Here is an 8,185-nt window from a genome sequence, read left to right as displayed (position 1 = left end):
TCCACAGTTTCAATGAACTCCTGCCTTGAAAGGGGTTTCTTGTAGATTTTCAATCGATGCCCATTGACAAGCATGGGGATGGCTTCTTCATCAATGGTCCTAATAAGGACTAAACCATTTTCATTGCATTTCTCCACTGTATATGGTCCTAACCATCTTGTCCTCAGCTTTCCTTTGACATCCTTGTATCTTGAGTCATACAGCAACGCCCAATCTCCCGGCTGGAATTGCTTTTCATTAAGGTGCCGGTCATGCCATATCTTCCTCTAGAGTTGAACTCCTTTTGAGTACAGGATGGCCTGCATTCTTTGTTCATCTAATCCATTCAGCTGTAATAATCTTTCATGTTGAGCATGGCTGAGAACTAGGTCCAGCTGAGCTGCCACCCTTAATGTATTATACTCGAACTCTATGGATAGCAAAGCTTTTTTCCCGTAGACCAGCTCATAAGGTGTGAAACCGGTTGTAGTCTTCCAAGTGGTGTTGTAGGCCCAGGTGGCCTCAACCAAGCGATCTGCCCAATTCTTTCTGCTGTTGCTCACAACCTTAGTCAAAATCCCTTCCAATGCTCTATTAGTGACTTCCACCTGCCCATTTGCTTGAGGATGATAGGGGGTGGAATTCTTGTGCTTGATCTTGTGATAAGCGAGCAAATCTTCAATCAGGTTGGAGGTGAAATGGCTTCCTTGATCTGTAACTAACTCTCTTGGGTAGCCATACTTGTAGAAGATATTTTCCCTCAGAAACTCAGCCACCTTTTCTTCTGTTGCTGCTTTGATTGCCTTTGTTTCTACCCACTTGGTTAGATAGTCAGTGCACGCAATGATGTAAGATCATTGCTTTGAAGGAGGGTTGATAGGACCCACAAAATCCATGCCCCATTTCTCAAATGGCTCGAAGGTCACTTGAGGTTGGAGAGGCATTTCATCCCTTGGAGTCAGTTTTCCCATCCTCTGACATCCGTCACACTGGCTGATGTATCTTCTGACATCTTGATGAAGAGTAGGCCAATAGTAGCCTGCCTGTAGAATTTTGAAGGTAGTCCTTTTTGCTGCAAAGTGGCCTCCACAAAGTCCATCATGACAGGTCAGGAGGATGTGAAAGACTTCCTCCTCCCTGACACAACGTCTCAAGATCTGATCTGGGCCAAGTTTAAACAGGTTGCCCCCGATCCAAGTAAACGGGGCACTCTTCCTTACAATTCTGCTCTTCTCCTTTGAGGATAGATGCGGAGGGAACTGTGCTGAGACCAAGTAATTTGCTATATTAGCAAACCATGGAGAGAGCACTGAGATAGCAAACAGATGTTCATCTGGCATCTAGTCATCCACTGTTCCTTCTTCACCTACAGGCAAGTCCAATCTAGACAAGAAGTCAGCAACAACATTTTCCTTACCTGGCTTGTCAACAATCGTCAAATCAAATTGCTGCAACAAAAGTAACCATCTAATGATACGAGCATTGACATCAGGCTTATTCATTAAATATCTAATCACAGCATGATCAGTGTGTACAAATGTTTGATAACCGGTGATGTAGTGTCTGAACTTGTTTAGGGAATGGACTACAGCCAGGAACTCTTTCTCGGTTACAGTATAGTTCATTTCTTCTTTGGACAGGTTTTTGTTGACGAAGTATATGGCATATGGGAGTTTCTCCTCAACTTGTCCTAAGGCTACCCCTATGGCTTTGTTCGAGGCATTAGTGTGGATGTGGAAAGGTAGGGCCCAGTTTGGACCTCTCAGGATCGGGGCAGACACCAGCTTATCTTTCAACTCATCCAGTGCCACTTGACAATTGTCAGTCCATTTAAACTCAACATCTTTCCCTAAGAGTCCAAACAAAGGCAAGGCTAGCTTACTGAAGTCTTTAATGAATCTTTGATAATATCCTGCTAAGCCTAGGAAACTCCGAACATCTCTTACCTTTTGCGGAGGTGGGACCTTTTGGATGATAGCAATCTTGTTAGGGTCCACCTGTAATCCTTGCCGAGAAATGGTATGACCTAGCACGGTCCCTTTAGTCGTCAGGAATTCATATTTTTCGGGACTGAGGGACAGGTTCGTCTCAATGCACTTGGTTAGAACTTTTCCCAGATTAGTCAATGCTTCTTGGAAGTTGGACCCATAAGGAGTAAGCTCATCCATATAGATTTCTACCGAATCATGGACCAACTCCGAAAAGATGCTCAATACTACTCTCTAGAAAATGGCAGGAGCGTTGCATAGCCCAAAGTGAAGGACTCGGTAGGCAAAGGTACCCCAAGGACAAGTGAAGGTGGTTTTATCTTGGTCTTCCGGGTTGATTTGGATCTGGTTATACCCACTGAACCCATCTAGGAAAGAGAAGAACTTCTTCCCTGCCAGTCTGTCCAACACCTGATCTATGAAAGGAAAAGGGAAATAGTCTTTCTTAGTGGCTTTGCTAAGTTCTCGATAATCGACACATATTCTCCACTTCCCATTCTTTTTGGGCACAAGCATTAGAGGTGAGACCCACTCACTATCGGAGATAGGATAGATGAATCTTGCATCTAATAATTTTTGCAACTCTTCTTTGACAATGTCCTTAAGGGCTGGATTCATTCTCCTCTGAGGCTGCCTGACTAGTTTACAATCTTCTTTAATGTAGATGTGATGGGTACAGACCAAAGGATGGACTCCTTTCATCTCCTTATAGCTCCAAGCGAAAGCATCTAAATGATTGTTCAATAAGCTACACAGCTCCTTCTCCTAGGAAGGAGATAGGGAGGAGCTGATCTTTAAAGTTCTTGCGGGACCAAACTCCACATTCTTAACTCTAGGAGAGGTTGGATCAGTCACACAGAGGTCCACTAAGGTGCTGGCTTGGGTATCTTCCACTAATTCCTCCAAGGACAATGCACTGGGAGGTGGATTTTGAATCAAAGTCTCAATCAAATCATCCTCGGTTTGAGGACCTCCCATAATGGTTTCTACTGTGCACAATGGTGTAGAGTAGACCTCATCCTCATCTCCTTCTTCCAACCAGAGTGGTAAGTCATGTTCTAGTAGATGTTGGGCAGGAGGATATAGGACCAGCTACTTGGACATAGGCCCATTCTTGATGGTCATGCTTCCAGCTCAGCAACTGATGTAAGCATCTGCAGTGGCTAACCAAGGCCTTCCCAAAATGAGGGGGTATCCAGTGAGCTTTTCCTTTGGCTGAAGGACCAAGAAGTCCGCAGAGTACTCCCAAGAGTCAACAGAGACCAAGACATCTTCCACAATCCCTTCGGGAGTCACGGTGGAGAAATCTACCAACTGCAGGACTGTCGAGGTCTTCCTTAAGGAATTCTGAAGGTTGAGTTTAAGCATGGTGTCCTTGGTCATCACATTAATGGCAACCCCTAGATCAATCAAGGTATGGGGAATTATGGTGCCATTGATGTGGACATCAACTACAAGACTCCCAGGGTCCAAAAACTTTGGACATATTACTTTCCCCAACATTAGATCGGATAGTTGTCTGATGACATTCATAGTCGAGGCATCTCTCTTTCGCTTGCCTAGGTGCCTGAAACACTTCTCCTTAATCAATTTGTTGTATATCCGTACATCTTTGATGGCCTGGAGAAGTGGTATTTTCACACACAACTATTTCAGTTCTCCTAGAAGTTCAATCTCCTCTAGGTTTGGTTGCGTGGTTACTATTAGTCGCTCAGGAAAGGGTGGAATGGCTTTGGGTTCACTTTCCTGTTTCTCTTCCTCATCCTCTGGGGGAGAAGGTTGGCGATCTGGAAGGGTATTTCTGGATCATAGGTTGATCTCCTGGATCTCCACAACATAGGTAGGACATGTTGTCTCCCCAGTGTATACCTGTTGGGCCTGTCGGTTGTTGGGGTTCGGGTTGAATTGAGCAGGAATTTGGGGTTGTCTTGGAGGAGCAAGAGGTAATGGTTGTGGTTGAGTCGGTGGTGGAGGCAGAATGGTGGGAGGAGAGTTGTATTTTGGCCTCCACCCCGGTTGAGGTGCATTCCACTAAGGCTATGGCTGGACATGTGAGTGAAACAAATGAGCAGTGGGTGGAGTATGGTATTGAGGTAGATAGGACCACGGAGGAGGTGCAGACCAGGAAGGATGAGCAGGGGGACCCCAAGAAGGCATGTGAGAAGATTAGTTGGGGCTATAATAAGCTTGGGATGTCCCTTGCATCCCCGGCTGGTAAGGTCTGGGTCCATGCGGCCTCCTTTGGTTGAGGAAGTAGAGAGGTTCAGTGGGTGCCTCAGTCCCTTGGTACATGGCTTTGAATCCGGGCAAGGTTCGACATTGGTTTGTGGGGTGTTTCTCTTCACAAATGAAACATACCTCTACTGAGTGCAATGGACACTCGTTCTTATGGTGCTTCCTCGTACATCTGGACATAAAATGGCCAAAACCCTCTCAGCTTCCTCTTTCTTTTGTTGGATTCGGAAAGTATCAAGTTGCATGGAAATGGTCTGTCTCATCTCACTTTTGAGGTCCTCCATCTGATTAGCAAACTCATGCTTAGAGAAGGTAGTACTAGCTGAAAGTGGATTCCCCTACCTCTTTTCCGGGCTGCCCTAGAGTGATTTCTAAACACAGTCTTTATGTCCTCATAAGGTAGTTCGTAAATGTCTCCTCTAGCTAGCATCTGAAGGGTATCTAGGAGGTCTTCAGGGACTCTTCGGAGCAGAACCAGCTTTAGAGATTCAGGGTCAAGTGTGCATCTGGCTTGTTTATAGCTAAGTTGGAACCTTTCCTCATAGTCCTCTAAAGACTCATCATTTCCCATGGTCTTCCAAAAGATTTCCCCCTTGGTTTCCTTTGACCTACAGTAATCCCTATATTTGTTGTTGAAGGCTTGCTGCATCTGAGCCCGAGTAGTGATACTGTTTCCAGGTAACCCCATGAACCAGCGTAATGCTGCATCCTTGAGGGTAGAGGGAAAGAGTTTCAACTTTTGCTCATCTTCTGTATAGTCATAAGTTCAACAAAGGACAACAAACTCAAACAGGAAGGTATCAGGGTCTTCAGTGGTCAATCCATGGAAATGAGGTAAGGCGGAGGGAATTATGTTCTTCATTTTCATGTCCCCGTTGGTCTCTCAGATGGGGAAGGTACCTTCTATTCTCTCGTCATCGTCTCTACCATTTCTGTTGTCAGCCATGGTCTCAAAAGGAATGTTTTCTTGCTCTTCTTCTGTTATAGGATCTTTGTATATCTCAGGAGGTTCACCTATAGGTTCTTCTGGATCACTGCCACCAAAGAAGAGAGAAGGGTGACTCAGTGAAGTGGTGGGGGTGTTGGGTAGAAATTTTCCGGTATTGTCTCTGTTCCTATGAGGCATGAAAGGATTTTTGGTTGTTTTTGCTTTTTTCTCTGCTTGTACCTGCAAAACTAAAACAGATGGAATTGCAACTAACTAAAATCTATCTTGCAGAAATGAAAATGCAGAATTGAAATGAAAGCAGGAAAGGACTAATCTACTTTGCTGAAATCAAATTGCTAGAATGAAATGCTAGACTACGCTTGCAGAATTGAAATTATATTCTACGCTTGCAGAATTGAAATTGCGGAATTGAAAGGCTAATCTATGAAAGCAGGAAATGTCTAATTTAATTTTGCAGAATGGAACTGAAATAAACTACTTAGCAGAAGGTTAGAGTAGGAAAATAGAAGAAAAGCAGCAATCACAAATACTCTGACGCTTCCCCGGCAATGACACCAAAAAGAGTGGTGAGCTCTAGTATTACAGCAATAATGCTGCAACTCCTTGGACTCCCTTCTTTACTTTTATCAACCCGGTAGTTCATAACAAACTTGGAAGTGATGGTGCTGTATGCACAAGTACTACCTCTTGCCGCAACTGTCACTTGGTCAGCTGTCACAAGTCCGCTAGGGGCTTAAGCCAACTTTTATGAGCTCTGAGCAGAAGATTTTTAACTGATGAATGAAAGCTAACTCAAAGAGGGCTGATCTACTTGCAGAAAGAAACTGGAAAGCAAAAAGGAAACGTAAACCCTAGCAAACCCTAATTTTACGAGCTATCCCTACCGATGCAAGAAAGAGGATGCAAGCTACTGAAAGAGATGCCATTGACTTCTAGGAAGGTAAATACATGTATCTAAGCTACTTATATAGTAACATCTGGAAAAAACATCTTTTTGTATTTTTGGATATGTTGCCAGAATTATCATGCATGCAATTTGACTGTGCAGAGGTGGATTGGAGAGAGGAAATGCTTGGATGAGGTCGGGAAGGTTCAGAGAGGGCCTAATGTGTCCCTAACACCCTTTTGGAGAGTTTCACAGAGTCTGGCTATCAAGAAACCTCATTCATGAGCTTCTACAGGAAGTTTGTAGGGGTTCTACAGGATGTCTGTGATTTTCTACAGGATGTTCTGTAACTTTCTACAGGATGTTCAGAAATGGGATTTTGGAGGATGGATGGATGGAGAAAGATGAAGGAGTGGGTATGGAGGTAGGATAAGGGTTGGAGGTGGTCCAGGACTTGGTGGATGGAGTTGAAGATGGATGTAGATGGCTGGATTTGTTCAAGGGGGACTGAAGCAAGGATGCACAAAAAAACTAGGGTTATGTGAGCAAATGGAAAACATAAGGCTAGAAGCTGAGCTAAGGGATGGAAAATATGGTTTTGATGGAGTATGGGCAGGTAGAGAAGTGGTACAGGTGCTTTGCAAGTCGTTTTTCCAACTGAACCAACAAAAACTTGAAAAAATCAAAGACCTAGTTATCTTGACCTAATCTGATCTAGCTGTCAGTGAAGAGAATGATCAGAAGTTGAATTGCAATGAAACCATGTATACTAACTCATGCAACCAACCAAGCAAAAGTCTGAACTTGTAACCAAATTCTACACATGAAAATCAAACACTAGTGATTGCATGGCAAAGCAAAATCAATGTTTTTGTGGGCAGCAAGGTCACCCTGATCCCAGCTCCTGATCCCACTGAGGGAGAGGTGAAACCAGTGATGTTTGATGGCCCTTTTTTGGAGCTTTCCCCTATTGACAACCTATCAACTAAATCTGAGCAACAAAAAGTCTTTCTAACCATTAACAGTGACCTAGTTAATCAGCAAGATTTAATCTACTTAACAGAAATAATTTTGCAAATGCATGAAGAACAAATAATCAATACATAAAGGAGGCCTTAGCACTCAGGTTGGGCCCAACCCCAAGAGCTGCAGGCTCCTATAAAGAACTCAGATCTGATGCCAAGTAAAACTGCTTCTCATTACTAATCATCACAAGAAAGTGTACAACAGTAGCTAAGGAAAACGAGCTGAAGAAAGGACAACACTATAAGGCAAATACCAACAGTTCCAAAAGTAAACTATGAAGGCTGAGGCCTTCTTACTTATACAATACGAGGGGGCTAGTAGCCCTCCTAAATTCAAGGGACACGGCTGTTCCAACTGCAGTAAACAGTCACTCTTTCAAAAGCTGCTTGGCTGCCTTTAGAACTTGTTTTGGTGGCCTGTTGAGCTCAAAGTTGAGGGTGGAGATTTCGAGGAAGGGCCATTTAATACCACAAACAACGTCCTTATGAATCCTCACCTCAAGCTTGGCTATCACCTGGGCCATAATTGCTTGGTTTTGCTCCAAAATTTGTCCAAAAAACCTGAAATGGCCACGTATTAGCCTCCTTGGTAGAGTGACCACCCTTATTCGTTCAAATAACATAAGCATACTAGAAAAGCATGTATAATCTATGAAAAATGGAGGATTGAACAACGACAATTAGGCAAAATGAGGTCAATAAGTTACCCAATTCGGGGCTCATCAATGATCAATGTCTCCTTCACCTTGTTGGGTCATTACCACACCTAGCGCAATACATGATGCATCCACATGAACATGAAACTCCTTTTTCCAATCTGGGAACACTAGAATTGGCACAGTGATCATTGTTTCCTTCAAAATGTCTAAATTGCTTTGGCAATCTTCATCCCAGTAGAATGTTGCATCCTTCTTCAACAACCTCTCCTATTGGAAGAATCAGAGTAGTTGTTTTGCGTGTATGCCTTCATAAATGTCCTATAATAACCTCTATGGCCCAACGTTGTGCGCAGTTGTTTTATGTTCTTTACGGCTTCCAAATTAATAATGAGTGCTATCTTGGAAGGGTCTGACATCAAGCCCTACTTGCAAATGACATGACCCAACAATATTCCATACGATAC

The sequence above is a fragment of the Pinus tabuliformis genome, chromosome X (assembly GCF_031772625.1).
Source record: "Pinus tabuliformis cultivar Carrire ecotype Pingquan chromosome X, CPIR1, whole genome shotgun sequence".
Lineage (NCBI taxonomy): Eukaryota > Viridiplantae > Streptophyta > Pinopsida > Pinales > Pinaceae > Pinus > Pinus tabuliformis.
This window is presented reverse-complemented; position numbering follows the sequence as displayed.